The sequence below is a fragment of the Crocodylus siamensis genome, chromosome 3 (assembly GCF_052110815.1).
Source record: "Crocodylus siamensis isolate JL-2025a chromosome 3, ASM5211081v1, whole genome shotgun sequence".
Taxonomy (NCBI): domain Eukaryota; kingdom Metazoa; phylum Chordata; order Crocodylia; family Crocodylidae; genus Crocodylus; species Crocodylus siamensis.
The window spans coordinates 100,091,173-100,107,603 of NC_143397.1; positions in this window are offsets into that span (position 1 = coordinate 100,091,173).

Here is a 16,431-nt window from a genome sequence, read left to right on the forward strand (position 1 = left end):
TTCTGGGTAATGTGGGGCTCCTGCAAGACGTGCTAGGATTTGGTCATCACACCAGACGACAAAGATAACCTATTTAATGACTTCTTTGCCTCCATTTTCCTGAGTAGGGACCAGATCAGCACCCCCACCGGGCCCCGTCAGGCCCCAGGGGAGGCGCGCCTACGCCATGGGTCGGGGATTTAGTCAGGAAACTTCTGGGGGGACTGGATGTATTTAAATCAGCTGTTCCAGATGATCTCCACCCCAGAGTGCTGAGGGAATTAGCTGAGCTCACTGCGGGACCCCTGGCATGGCTTTATGAGCACTCGTGGTGATCTGGTGTGGTGCCAGAGGACTGGAAGAGGGCCAATGTGGTTCCTATCTTCAAAAAAGGGAGAAAGGAGGACCCGGGGAACTATAGGCCAGTTAGTCTTATCTTGATCCTGGGTAAGCTTTATGAGAGAATTATCCTGGCACATGTCCACGAGGGGCCAGCAGGGGAGATTATGCTTAGGGGGGCAACCAACACGGGTTCATTAGAGGCAGGTCCTGTCAGACCAACCTGGTGGCCTTCTACAACCAGGTCACCAAATCCTTAGATGCAGGGGTAGCAGTGGACATAGTCTTCCTGGACTTTCGGAAGGTCTTCGACACCGTCTCTCACCCCATTCTCATTAAGAAACTGGGGGACTGTAGTGTCGACACCTACACAGTCAAATGGGTCGCCAACTGGCTGAAGGGCCACACCCAGAGAGTGGAAGTGGATGGGTCATTTTCATCCTGGAGGGATGTGGGCAGTGGGGTCCCCCAGGGCTCGGTCCTGCCCTGTTCAACATCTTCATCATTGACTTGGGCAAGGGGGTAAAAAACACCCTGTTCAAATTTGCTGATGACACTAAGATGTGTGGGGATGTGGGCAAGTTAGAAGGATGGAATAGGCTACAATCAGACCTAGACAGGTTACAGGGGCGGGTGGATGAGAATTGGATAGGATTCAACACTGACAAGTGCAAGGTGATGCACCTGGGGAGGAAGAACCAGCACCATACCTACAGGCTGGGGAACTCCCTTCTTGTCAGTGCAGAGGCAGAAAAGGATCTTGGAGTCACCACTGATGCTAAGATGAACACGGGCCAGCCGTGTAGGGATGCAGTCAGGAAGGCCAACTGTACCTTGTCATGCATCCACAGATGGATCTCAAGCAGGTCCAAGGAGGTGATCCTCCCCCTCTATGCAGCATTGGTTAGGATGCAGCTGGAGTACTGCGTACTGGGCCCATAATTGATGCCGATCAGGTGAAAGATGCCCATATGTTGGCAGGCCTGGACAGAATGCACCCAAAAGTCTTGAAGGAGTTGGCAGGCATCATAGCATGCCTTATGGCAAAGATATTTGAGCATTTGTGGCACCTGGGTGAGGTGCCAGAAGACTGGAAAAGAGCCAATGTTGTCCCAATCTTCAAAAAAGGAAGGAAGGAAGATACCAGGGAACTACAGGCCAGTCAGTCTGATGTCCATCCCTAGAAAGATCCTGGAGAAAATCATCAAGGGATCCATCAGCAATAAGCTAACAGAAGGCAACATTCTGAATGCCAGCCAATATGGCTTTGTTACTGGAAGGTCTTGCCTGACCAATCTTGTCACCTTCTATGATCGGGTGACTCATTGCCTCAATAAGGGAGACAAGGTTGATGTTATATGTCTGGATTTCAAGAAAGCCTTTGACTTGGTCTCCCTTGATGTCCTCATGGTTAAGCTGGGGAACTGCGGCCTTGACCCCCTCACAGTCCAGTGGCTGGGGAACTGTCTTCAAGTTTAGACCCAACGAGTACTAGTTGATGGGAATGAATCAACGTGGTGCAAGGTGACCAGTGGAGTCCCTTGGTGCTCGGTTCTTGGGCTCGGTTCTTGGGCTCTTCAACATCTTCATTAATGATCTGGATTTGGACATCAGATGCAACTGATAAAGTTTGTGGATGACACCAAACTATGGGGGAAGGCGGCCACACTAGAAGACAGGCTGGGGATACAGACTGACCTGGACACCCTTGCCACGTGGGCGGACCAAAACCTGATGGCATTGAATGTAGAGAAGTGTAGGGTGTTCCATCGTGGGAGGAACAACCAGCATTATACTTATAGGTTCAGGAGTACTATGCTTGCTAGCACTATGACCAAAAGAGACTTGGGGATGCAGATTGACCACAAGATGAACATGAGCCACCAATGTGATGCCATGCCCAGCAACGCTAACCAGACTCTGGCATGCATCCATTGATACATCTCTAGCAAAACTAGGAATGGATCCTCATGCTTTACTAGGCCTTGGTGAGGTCACAGTTGGAGTACTGCATCCAGTTTTGGGCCACCCAGTTCAGGAGGGACATGGATGGGTTTGAGAGAGTCCAAAGAAGAATCGCCCATATGATCAAAGGCCAAGAGAGCAAACTTACAAAGAGAGGCTGAGGAACATGGAACTCTTCAACTTGGAGAAGGGGAGGCTCAGGGGTGACTTGGTGGCAGCCTATAAGTACATAAGAGGGATGCATCAGGATCTGGGAGAACAGCTATGCATCAGAGCTCCCCAAGGAATAACAATGTCCAACAGCCACAAACTCCTAGAAGACTGACTTAGATTAAACATAAGGAAAAACTTCTTCACAGTCTGAGTGTCCAGGGCCTGGAACAGACTCCCTCTGGAAGTGGTGCAAGCACCTACTCTGGACTCATTCAAAAGCTGTTTGGATGTTTGTCTTGCTGGGATCATTTGATCCCCACAGACTTCCTGCCTATGGCAGGGGGGCTGGACTTGATGATCTCATGAGGTCCCTTCCAGCCTCTAATGTCTATGAAATCTATGAAATATTGTGGGCAACCATATCAAAAGTCTTGCTAAAGTCAAGGTATATCATGTCCACTGCTCTCCCTGCATTTGCAGAGCCTCTCATCATCATTTTCTGCTACTTGAGATCAATACAGCAGGAAATAGGCCATAGAAAAAAATGTGTTATTTATTAAAATATATATATGTAGCAGAAAAAATGTGTTATTTATTAAAATAGATATATATGTAGCAGGGCACTACAATGTGCCTGCTCCTTTAAGGTTGAAGCAGCCTGGCCAGGGAGATCTGGAGGCCAAACAGAGTTCCACATCTGCAGGTTGCCTGGGCAACAGCCGAATGGAGTAATCGGGCAGCACTTGCAGGCAGTCAGGTGACCGGAAAGTGGCAGAGCCTTGTGGATATATAAGCTCAGGCTGGAGAAAGAGCTCCTCAGGTACCCAGGGGGCATGCTATACAAAGTTTGTCCTCTTAAAGGGGCAGAGCGTTATCTTCATTGTTAGTGTTTATGTTATAACCTAGGGGCTTATGCTTGTGTTATTGTTTGCACTGGTGGACCAGGATAAGGCTATAAGGGGAGGTTTGGAGGCCTCACTAGTGCTTGGCGAAAGGGGCACATGATCTGGGAAGAGCCTAGTGACTGGCCCAGAGAGAGCCAGGTGCCAGAGAAAGGGGCACAGAGAGACGGGTGCCACAGAGCCCAGAACCAGAGGGGCATGGAGATACAGGGCCAGAGGGCCCAGCACCAGAGGAGTGCACAGAGGTGGTATTAGTAGTATAACACCTGTGAAGCATGTGACATGGAAAAGGGGAGGTTGGAGCCGTGTAGTCTGCCCTGGGCATTGAAAGGGAAGCCTCTTGCCTAGAAACAACTTTCTGATGACATCAAAGGCATGGCAGGTGAGTCAGGTGGGCAGACTGCCCTAGGTGAGCAGGCCAACATTGAGACTGGCCTTAAGACATACACCTGTCACAGTATATCTATATACAGTAAAAGCTTTGTTATCCAGCACGAGTGGGGTAAAGGGATGCGGGTTATCTAAAAATTCAGGTTATCTAGGCTTGCATGCAGTGGTGGCGGCACAGGGTGGTAGATGGTGGCAGCAGTTGCCACATGCAAACTCCTCCCCTCACCCCAACATCCAGCTGGCTGAGGTGTATTGCTGCCTTCAGAGGCGTATTGCTGCCCCCCCAGCCTGGTCCTGCTAAAGAAATACTTGATGTATATGCTGGAAATTCCAGTTAATGGAGTATTCTGGTTAGTAACATGCCAGCTGACAGCTTTTACTGTGTATCTATCTATCTATCTATCTATCCATCTATCCATCTACAGATATATGTGTGTTATATATATTCAATTCACCATTGTTAAGGTGATTTAAAAATATATAGAATGTGAGTGAGAGCATTCCCATTAGCGTACCTATCTGGGATATGGGGGATCTGTGATGAAGTATATATCTGCACACACAGCACCTGCTGAGTGGAACCAATGGAAGTGTCATGCAGCTGTCTTCATGCTGAGGGGGTTTCCTTTTTTTAATGCAGTGGATTGAAAGCCCTGATTTAATTCCATGCAGAGCAATGTTCCCAAGAGTTGGTTGGGACTCTCCTCAATGAGGTACCCGACCATGGGTGTGCTATGTCTCTCCCATTCCATTTTGTAGAACTATTCACTGGTTTGGAAGGAGACTTACTCTTTGCAGTTCTGACGTTTTCCTGTACTCTGGAAAACAGAAGATCAAGTCCCTGTCCTGATGATGCTGAGTGTCACCCTGCAGTAGCTTGGTAGTCAGGGCACTGACCTGGAAAGCATAAGACCCTGGTCTGAACCAGGCACAGCAGAGATTAAACATTAGCTTTCAACATCCCAGTGGGTGTCTGACTACCAGGCTATTGGCTGTTCTGGGATGGATCAACCTTTCCTCTTTCTGCACTTCAGAAGATCTGGGATTCATTCCAGTATGGGACAGGAACATTTTTTAAATGTACAAACTTCTTGTGGAAGGAGAGACCCATTTCTCAGCTTGCTGTAACATCCTCATTACAATTTTAGGGTGAAGTTTGGTGTTCCCTGCCCTGGGCTGGAGGGACCAGGGTTTGTGCTGGGACCACTAAGGGCTTAGGGTTTCAGTTCACAACTTTCAAGACTCAGCGAATGAGGCTATTCTTGCCTATGAGAGAGTAGCTCTTTTGTCACATGCTGTTGCACCTTTTGCCCTATGGATTTGCTAGTCTTGTGGTCTTGCTAGTTCACTGTGGGAGTTGTTCCCATCATGCTCTTTGATCTGGGGGAAAGATTTGTCCCCACAAACACCACAGAACCCCTCATTCCAAGCTTAAGAATTGCTTTGCACAGGGGAAAAGCAGGGCTTGGGTACCACACCGTGGGCATGTCTACACGAGATGCTATGTCGCTGTAGCAATGCGCTACAGCGATGTAGCATCAGTGTGTACAAACTGTGACTGCATCTACATTGCCGTAGCAATGCACTTCCTCGCTATAGCATATTGCTACAGCAATGTAGCGGCTATAAAAAACCATGCACTGCTGGCACGGCGCAGTATGGGATGTTATTGCACTGGCATTTAGTACTTCCATAACAACGGCACCATAGGGGCACATGTAGATATGCCTTGTATCCAGTAACTAACCCAGGAGAGCCCACATTTTAGTAAAAGTCTGAAGCGTCATTGTTTTTGCTTCTACTTCATGAGCCTGACCCAAAGCCCAGTGAAGGGAGTTCTTCCACTTATTTTACTGGGCGTTTGGAACAGGTCTGATGAGGAATCTCTCTGCTGGCTTGCTGTGCTAAGTCTAGGGCGGCACTCAATTTGGCCATAACAACACAGTTGTTTGCCCTTAGCAGTGCCAGGACTGTGGCTTCATTGGTACAGCTCAGTGCATTAAGAATATGGCAAATTGCTTCCTGGATGGTGTCATGACACATTTCTGTGGCTGACTGTGCTCTAAATGTTCTCCAAAGGGAAGTTCCTCTCTGATCTTCGCCTTCACTGTGTCTCGTGAGAAATACAAGCCCCATCTCGTTCAGTGCAGAAATAGATCTTGTGTAATGCTCCTGGCATTTGTCATTAGTGATACAAACTCACCCAAATAGGAACAATTAGAAATGAAACAAAGTGAGAATGGAAAAGAGACTGAAAGATAGTGGAGGAATTGCACATAGGGCTCTTGACTGAAGCAGTGGCTAATGTCTCCAGGTCCAAAGCAGACCAGTATTAATAAAATATGCATGTCACTGCACCATAGGACACCTTGGAAAGACTTGAGAAAGTGCCAAAAATAGACTTCACAATTAGAGAGCTAAAGTGAGTGAGAAATAGGTTGGCTGGTAGGAAGGAGGACAGCTACTGGCAATCACAACCCACTTTCGCCTGGAAGGGATGAGAAACAATAGCACATGGGACAAACTGAGCAACCTCCCCAGGGAAATCCTCTTTCTGTTTTCCATAGAGCAAACCCCTGCAATCCATCCCTACTCAGCAAAGTACTTAAGCATGGGAATAATTACCAAAAGCTTTGAGGCACAGCCCAGTATTTTGGTTCCATGTTTGTCTAGTTACAGAGCACAAAAGGTCCAAGATTGAAGCGCCAGGTCCTTCCCTCAATACAGTTATTGCTCATAATAATGCTAGTAGTATGATTTGGAATTGTGTCTTTTGTTGAATGAGAGCTCATGGGGCTATTGCAGAGAGTTAAATCACACTCATTGCTGAATAATGATGGACTTTACCCTTGAGCTATAACTGAACTGTTGTGAATTAGACTAGATAATTAAACCTGTTTTCATATGGATGGTTTCTTTGTGCTGTTCTGAATACAGATGTGGTCCAAAAGCATAGCTTTGCACTCTTTTGGTGGTTGTTTGTTATAGGAGTGGTGCTTTTCACAGTGCCCCACAGAGGTAAACCCTAAATGCACAGAATGAGATGATGCCCCAGGTAGTTTGCAATCTCAATAGGAGAAGCAGATGAAGGGATTGCTACGTAGAAGGAAGTCCATTATGATGAGTGATATTAACCCCCCCATGCGATCTCTTTTGATGAAAAACACAAACACAAATTAGACTGGTGTTGTCAATAGTAGCTAATTGCATTGTAGGAAGAACTAGGAGCTCCAACGCTGGCATTTTGGGGCTAGATGCTGTACAAACATGAAACTGCAACATGGTCCTTGCCTCAGCGTTTTCCAGTAATTACGCCCAAACACAGACACGGCCAGAGTTTTAAAGGGACAGTCTGTTAGAGCCATGCTAGCTGAGACAAAGCTCTGATGGACTGCAAAGCACTAAGGGACCTACCATGGCCTTTGTTGGAAGGGGGCAGGAAAACACCAGACAGCTTGGTTGTCGTGCTGAAAGCTGTTTAGTGCAGAGCCAAACCAACACGATGTGTTTTAATTTGGATGCAGTGACAACCACCTGGTGCCTGTGGGGGATACTGAGAGCTCCTAATCCAGCAATGTTTGTCAGCCAACTGTACACAGGTCAAACCATGGCTATTTTGCTGTCCTCAGACTAACAAACCATCTGTTAGGGCAGAACTTGAGACTGTCACTCCAGCTCCATACAGGTTGTAGTAATCCGTGGCTGCAAACACAGAGGCAGTACAGTTGCCAGCCAGCTGCATTCAGCAGCTGCCAGCACAGGCATGCCAAATGGATGGCAGCTCCAGGAACATGAGCTTCCTGCCACCAAATAGTAGCTCTGGCTATTCAGCCACAAGTGGCCACTAATATGTGGAGCACTTAAGGTCTGAAGGGGTCCATCTGGTGTACTCATGCCTAAAATACCATAATATAAAATTGGTCCAGTGTTAGGAACTGTAGAATTGCCCATGCTTCCTCCACACTGAATTGGAGGGTATTCACTGCTTGCTGTGGTACCATCCTTTCTAGCCCAGCACTCAAACATAAAGTCTCTTGTTCTGCCCCATATGTTTCTCCCTTTATCAGCCTAGCCAAAAAACCATAACTAATCCAGAGCCAAGTGAGCAACCCCAGTATGAAATATTTAAGAACTAGAGAAAACGAAGGCTCCTAATGATTTTTAGCTGTAACAGGGAGGTGAAAACTTCTATGAGAATGAGATGGAAAAGCATGTGTACAGGAGGAGGGATGCAGAGGTTTAGTATCATCTGGTGACTTGGACGTAATCTTGGGAATCCGGAGTTCCTGTGAGCTAATCCTGGCTCTGCCACTGACTTTCTACCTGACTTTAAACAGAACAATTAATATCTCTACCTTTCCTAAAATGGTGATCGCAGTAACTTACTTGCATTGTACAGCTGCTGCAAGGATTGAATTAATGCTGATAAAGATGTTTTGAAAGGTCAAAGCACTGCATACATACCACATATTCTTGCTAAAGATAATGTGGCATTTCTGTAGTAAAAATGAGCTGCGGTCCCCATCAGCCATTGATTTGTATACAGGCTGACTGGCCTTTAATTCGTACTCCTAAGTAAATTGATACAAAGCTTGGACAAGAGTAGGCAAGTCTCAAACAATTGTTGGTTTGGGTTTTTTTTAATAACAAGAACTGGAGTTTAAAATAAAATAAATCCTCTTTGTACCAAAAGCAGTGTCTGCTGATGCTAAAGCATCCAGATTACAGTGCTTAATGATAACAGATTGAGAACAGGTAGCTGCCTTGCATAATTCAATGCCTGAGTGAGCTTGGCTGAGAGGACTACTTGATAAAGGAGAGCAGAACCAATAGTCTTGTATCATATTTCAGACTTCCACTGCTGCAATAATTTTTCACCCCTGAGTGACTGAAACCCATGCTCTTTTTCATTCATACTCCCCACATTAAAGGAGAGAGAGAGGCAATAGCTTCCCAGGGAGAGGCTGTCATTCTCTAAACAGGACCTCTTGAAGCAAGGTGGTACAGGGAAGGTTCTGGGGTGCACTTGAACAAAGATGCAGAAACTCCCTGAAGCTGCCTTCTTTTTGCTGGCAGCTCATGAAATCTCCTTAATTTACTTGTCTTCTGACCAGTGCCATAGCAAGGGAAGGGCAAGCGGGGCAACCACCCCAGGCACCAAAGCAAGGGAGAAGCAACAGGTGCTGTCCAGCTGGGGCAGGCTGTGGGATGGAGCCACAAGCAGCTCATATGGGTGGGGGGTGCAGGGGGATGAGGGGAAGGGCAGCTCCCGCCACTGCGTGCACTCCCAGGCTGGGAAGGGGATCCATGCCTGGGGCGAGGGTGGGCTGCTGCTGCGGGCTTTGCCCCAGGCGCCAAACTTCCTTGCCACGGTACTGCTTCTGACTACCTTTGCTGGTCATTACAGAAAACTCTAGAGAGTATATCTGTATTCAGAAAGGGGGGGTCCCTGTAGCTCATGAAAGTCACAAAACAGCTCTTGAGAACTGTCAGTCCCTCACGAGATGTGGGGATCACTAGCAGCACTGACGTGATTTTCAGTCACCCTTGCATGCTTAGTACCAAGGAGCGCTGATCCAAGATGGAGAATGTCTGCACTCCCATAGCAGGAACAAGTCTGAATAGATGGCTGGTGTCCTGAAAAAAAATGAAGTGCGTCACATTACAGTGATAAGAGGTCAAAGTGCACTTGAGAATACCTCAAAAGGGGCAGCAGAAAATGTAATGCCTCTATACAATCAGAGAAATTTGGTCTAAGTTAAAAGTCCGAGGCAGGCAGACAATTTTGCAAATGAAGTCTGTTCAACCAGTGTGCCAGTACATAGCTGAAGCTTGCTGTCTTTTTTTATTTTAATCTCATACAAGTGAAGGACTAATCGTATGAACTGCAACCACCTGCTATTCCAATGTTAACAAATGCTTTTCTGCAGTTTTCAGTGGTGCAGATTTTTCAGTTGTAGAAGATGATGAATTTGGTGTAGCCAAGAAAATTATTTTTGGTATCTGCTCTTTGTTCTGCTTCTAATACTTCCTTCCTAAGGAAATAAAATCAGCTGAGGAAGTAAAACACAGCAAGTATCAAATCATTAACGATGGCCAATGTCTACAGTAATGAGCAAGATTATTTTGCTTTAAAAAAACCTAAAACATACAACATTGATTAAAAACAATCTGAAGGTTGCACAGTTAAACACTCAAAGATCAGGCAATCTCCAAGTGAAGCCAGTGCTTTTGTAAGATCTCATGAAATGTAGCTCAGACCTGGACCACAGAAGTCTTTCTGAGCTACTCAGAGCCAAAGGACAGGGTTCCTTCTGTAGATGCTCACTGCTCAGGGACATAAGTACTGGCAGCAGTATCGGCTTCAAGCCAACATTATGCTCTGGATCACATGTGAATAACCACAGCATACTACTCCCACATGGAGTGTGTTGTTCCATACTACCTCTTCCCCCCCCAGTTTTTGCATTGCCATGGAGGGCTGGCAAGACTAAAAGCAAGAACAGTGCAGGCAAATCTGTCAGTTGACGTATAAGGCCAAGAAATGAAGTGTGTGATATACTACAATTAACAATGAACTGTCTTGAATTTGGATTGTGTATTATAATATTAATTATGGAATGGCCCTGTATGGCTCCAAAAAAGTAAAACGCTAGAACTGAGACTGAACCAAAAGGGGTTTAAACATACTTGAGCATCAGAAGGATTCAACCAGAAACCGTTCAACCTGAATGGTCCCTCCTAAATGGTCTATTCTATCCATGAGCAAAGAGGGGTGGTTAGCGCTGTTAGTCTGAAGTCAAGCAGAAGGCAGGGTAGATTCTACACCTTGTGGACTAACTAAATCAGAAGTGTATATAGCATAAGCATTCATGAGCTCCAACTTACTTCATTAGACAAAAGAACATGCGTAGAGCAGCATATAAAATGGAGGGTGTGATTTGTATACAAAAAGTAGGAAGGGAAGGAAGGAAGCGGGGAGGGGCAGCAACGCTAGAAGAGACAAACAAGCAAGAAACCCATAGGGACAAATGGGTCACAAAAGGCAACCCAAGGAATGAGATAAGAATCCGTAGTCCCTATTTAAATCAGACTTAACACAATCCAGTCTGTAGATGATTTTTTGTTCAGCAATGGAGCATCCAGGGGAATTTAATTTTTCTTCATGTTTTTCTGGAGTTGGTGTCGGATCGGTGTTCATCCATTCTTACATACAATGTACGTAGCAGAGGGGTACTGTAAGCAGGTGGAGGCACATATGAAGTTGGAAGAGGTGCAGGTAAATGAACCTCAGATGTTATCAGTGTTGTTTGGTCCAGTGATGACATGGTCTGTATTAATGAGGGACACAGCTGGAACCTGGGTCCATTGCAAGGCCTGAGGCCTTAGTGAGAATGGAAGTTAGGTAGCCTTTTGCTTGAGAGACACCATTTGGAGGGGGGTGGGGGGCTGTCCATAAGCCAGGACAGATTTGTCTCTTGTGACTACCTTGAGATGGTCTTTCCAGGTGGGGTTAGAGGTCATTAAAGATGTGTCTAAGGTGCTCAGGCTTGGGGCTGTAGGTGACAGCCAGAGGGATTCTGTTGTCCTTGTCCTGGAGTTGGCACTGTAGTAGGTTAGAGCAAGGTCTGCATCTGGCTTTGTTGATTTGAGTGGCTACCATTTGGGATTGTGTTGTAATTGCAGAAATCCCTGCTCAGATTCTTTAGTTACAGACTTCCTGGTCAGCGGGGGCAGAGCAGATACAGATGCAGTATTGCCAACTCTCATGATTTTTGGTGTTGTTCTTAGAGTCTATGCTTCAGGAATGTGAAAAACTTAGCTCTTTCTTATATATGTATATAAATATATATAAAAGAAAAAACTAAGTTTTTCGCATTCCCAAAGCATAGACTTTAAGAACAACATGAAAAATCATGAGTTGGCAATACTGCAGATGTAATGTAGAACTTGGATACAGGCAACGGATCTCATGGTGTGCTCAGGACAGAAGCTGGTGCATGAAGCTAGCTGTGGTGGTCGGCTGGTTTCCAATACAACGTAGTGGCAATTGCAATAGCGCACAGGCAGGACTGCCCGCCTCCTTCGCTCCTACCTTAACAAGGCTATTGAAACAAGCTGAATTCATGCTAGTGGCACATTATAGCCAGTGAAATGCTAACATAAAATAAATCCAGATATCTCCATGGCAAAGAGATAATAAATAGCTCTTTGTCCCCACAGTACCTTTCCTTATGAGAAAGGATTACCTGATGGGATGCTATTAGTGTTGGACTTGATAAGCCTTGATCTCTGAAGAGAAGCAATAAGGTGGCGGTAGGAAGTTATTTTCTGCATATTAACCAGGCTATGTTGGACAATTTTCTGAGCCAGGAAGAAAAGCCTATTTTTTGTATAACTTTCCTGCTCAAATTCTGAGCATGCAATAGAGGCAAGAGGGCCAAATCTTTTAACTAGCATAATTCAACAAATAGCAACAAGTTTGCACCAGCTGGGAATCAGGTCCTGATGGAGGAAAATCTCTTCTTCTGGCCACACTGCTAAACTATCTATATCCCAAGTCTGATGAAGGGTAATTAACTACAGAAGATATCCTACAGAGCTGGCTCAGAAGGTGCAACAACCCTTTTGTAATTTTAATTAGCAACTTTTGAGACAAGAGTTTTTCTCCAATTTTCTTAATTGACTAGAGCTTGTTTAGAGGAAGAGATGTATTTGTGCTGTGAGAGTCCTGGCAAAAGACACAGGAACTAAAACAATCAAAGTGAATTCAAGGGTAATCCTGATGCTGCACTCTAACCCAGCTGGGCCCAAGTATTGCAGTGCTAGTTTTAATAAAGTAGGCAGAGGTATCTGAAAGATTAAGATTCAATTCTTTGGAGGGCAGGAGAGTCAGGCTTCTACTTCTTCTCCGTTTGTATAAACCAAAAGGGATATACCAAGTATAGAGAGGCATGCCATAATGAGTAGTAACAGAAATGTTAAATGAAACTCAAGTGTTGGGTTTGGCAAAAGAGATCAAAGTATGTTCTGGCTGAAGTGTGATACCATTGTTAATCGTCTGAATCTGAACATACAATTTCAGAAGGAGAGCCTCATCTACTTAGATTACTGTGTAAGTGATAGATGAATGGTTTTTAGGGCTGATTAATAATGGAAAAGAAAAGGTAAGTGTGGTAAGACAAATTGAGGCATGTGACACTAATTGCTAGACTCTGTGGTTTCACAGACAGCAGCTTCCACATACAGTATTTGTATCTTTGACAGTTAATTATACCTAGATATATCACCAAGTCCCTTACAATTACACAGAATAGTTATAAGCACTATAGCGTCAAATATTCCAGCTGCGCCAATTTTTTTTTTTTTTTTTTATAATTTCCCCCTTTTATCCTTTAGCTTCTACTGCAGCTCTTTCAATACTTCCTAATCGCATTGTTATGCCTCTACATCAGTGGTTTTCAAACTTCCTAAAGTCACAGAACCCTTTCATATCACTTCTGCCACAGAACCCTAAAGACTGATGCAGAGCCAGGACCCTAGCCTGGCAGCGGCAGTACACTGCCTCCTGGCCTGCTTGGCTATTACCTCCAGTCCCGTCACAGAACCCTGAAGACCTGTTGTGGACCCCCACAGTTCCATGGAACAGTTTGAAAACCATTGCTGTACATGATAGCCTATAGCAAGCTCAAGCCATTTCTATTAGAGTGCTATTTCTGCCAAAGGCGGGCTGATTGATATTAAGCTCCCCAATGTAGAGATGGTTTTTCGTATCCATGTTGCTTAACTATGAACTGTGCCGTTGCAGTGACATTTTGCTTTCCATTTCTTTTGTGTTGATGGGCATGGGCTGATCAAACCTGTGTGCAGTTCCCCCTCCCACAAAACATAATTCCCAGAGGTTTTACTTAACCATTTGAAAAACCTGTTTTCTATTCCTTTAGTCTGGGCACTGCTTATTGGTGGCTGCTGTTTTTAAGAACTGCTACGTTTTGAAAAATCCATGGTCAAACACTGTTCTCCTGAAAACCGAAACACACACACGTCAAATCTTTCAAGAGTCACAAACAATTGGGCTTGCATTTGTAGACTAATACTAATCTAAACTAAACCAGATTCAAGGATTACTTAAGCATGGCTCTTCCTTTGTAGAACTGGATTCTCACTTCTTTGCTCCTTGGGTTTGATTCCTTTTCGGCTAAGGTACGCAAGTAAAGTGGTGACATCTCCCAAACGCTAGAGGGAGACATCACTTGCAGTAAACTGCCCAAGTGTGTGACATCCCTAGCACCCTGTGGAAGAGCCCCGACCCCAGGCAGCCCCGGGACTCACTGGGCAGGGCGGAGCATGCCCGGCCGGAGGCGGTAGCACGGGAACGCAGGACGGGGCAGGTGCGGCACCGCCGGAGCCGGCGCGGAAGCCCAGGAGCGAATCTCCGAGCAGGGACCGGCGGCACGCGCTTTAATTAACTCTCCCAGGTGCCATGAGGAGCCGGCGGCCTCAAAAGTGGCGCCGGCGCGGAGCAGCAGGGGCTGGAAGGAGGCAGAGGAGGAGGAGCTTCCCAGCAGGGGAGCAGCAGCCTGGTGGCCTGCAGGAGGGAACTCGGCAAGGACCTTCTGGAGCTGGGTAGGGCCCCGCGGGGTGAGCCACGAGGGGCGGAGGGCCCTTAGGGCCGCTGATCGAGTGGTGGAGCCTGGGAGTGGGGAAGCTCCCCCACCACAGCCCCAGCCGGGGCGGACCGTGGCCAGAGGCGACGGTGGCAGGCTGACCCAGGGAGGACTGTTGGGAGCCAGACCCCTGGTAGGAACGGTGGGCCCCAGCTATACATAGGGGACCCGGCCAGGACTTACCGAGTGACCCGGGGTCGCTAAAAGGACTTTCTCTTTGGGAGAAAAGAGACCCCGACCCTCGCCGAGGTAAAGGGGGGCACTATTGGGACTCATTGTGTGGAGTCTCGGGCGAGGGTGTAGGGGAGGCAGGAGCCCTCGAAGTCCCCAGACCAGACTGGACAGGAGACCCGCTTTCGGACGTGCACCCGCCAAGGAGAATCACTGAACCAATATCATCAAAGTCGTGGCAGGCGGACTTGGCGGGAGCAGACAGGGAGCGGGAGTCACTCCAGACCACGCAAGGGTCGGGGCAGGCCCCACGACGACCCACAGGTGCACCCGTGGACACACCCATACATGAGCAATGAAATTACTAACCGTTGATATTTAAGTCATCCCCAAGCTTAATTCAGCTGCCCATGTTGAGATGAATGGGGAACTGCTTTGCTTACTTCTTAGAGGCAATCTGGAGACGTCTCTCTGTATTGGTTACACTATTCATACTTTGCAGGTTTTCTTTGGAACTGTAATAGTGAAAGATTTACTTAAAAAAGAAAGTCAAGATTCTGATCATGAGAGGGGTAGTTGGAGAGGATAAGATCAGTGGAGGCACCAGCTGAATCCAAGTCCTGGCCCTCATTACATTTTGGGTCTTCTGCACCAACAGCCTAGACGAGGGATAGGCTACTAGGCCTGTGTGAGTAGGCAGCTATTCGATCCGGCTTCGTATCTGGTCGCTTCAGAAGCTTCGGAGCCGCCTCGGAGATCCAGTCATAGGGTATAATGGGGAATCTATGAAATATCTATAACTTTGTTGTTTTTTGTCTGATTTGGATGAAACTTGCAGAGGTAGTAAGTAGCCTCTGCTGAGAGCATGAAACCTGCCAAGTTTCAAGAAGATGGGTGCTGGGTCCTGGGTGGCACAGGACCCAGCCACAAGCACTTATCTCCAGATCAGCTCAGAGAGTGCCTGCAGCCAAAGCCCCTGCCTCCAACATGACTGAAGCCCATGTCTGTGGACCAAATCTAGTGGTTCTGCAGACTGGACTGGGCCTATGGGCTGTAGGCTGCCAACCCCTGGCCTGACTCTAGTACCTAGAAGCATCCTAGTTCTTTCTATCCTTCATGGAAAAATCGACCAACAGAACTAAATCAGTATAACCTGCAGTTAGTTACCCAGCCATAAAATAGTTCTGTGCACACCAGTACCATCTTATGCTGGTATTAGTTTACTGCAGCCTACCAGCACTGCATATTCAGAGCGACACTTTATTCTGCAGCTAATTAGTCTACTCTGCAGCTAAGCATATGTGTAGACATGGCCTGTATGAACATACTATTCTGGAATAAAGTGACTTTTTTGGGTATATGTATTCCTATCCAAAACAACCTGTCAGACCAATAAACCTTATAGGCTGGAGAAACAGCCAAGAGCTTAATTTGGATGCCATACCTGAAACTAGCCTAGATAAGGATTTAGAGAGAGAAAATACAAACCACTTTAACATGAGTGGAACAAACAATAGATTCGAGTGCATTTCAATAAAGAACCATAAATGCAGACTCCTGTGAATTGGACTAGTTTTATGGATACAATTTCCTAAGTCACTTAGGCATTTTGGAAAAAAATACTCTATGTAACAGATAAGGATTAAAACAAAGATAATTGGACAGAGACAAATTTTGATAATTTTAATTAGTTTTTGTTGATAGCTTAAAAAAAAAGAGAGAGGGTTGCTGGAGAACAGTAGGATAGTTTTACTAACAGCACACACACAAAAGCCCCCAGGGTTTGCTGCTAATGTTTCTACACAGAAAAAAAGAAAGCAACTGATGTATCCACTAAGTCCATGTCTGTGTTATTACAGGCAAAG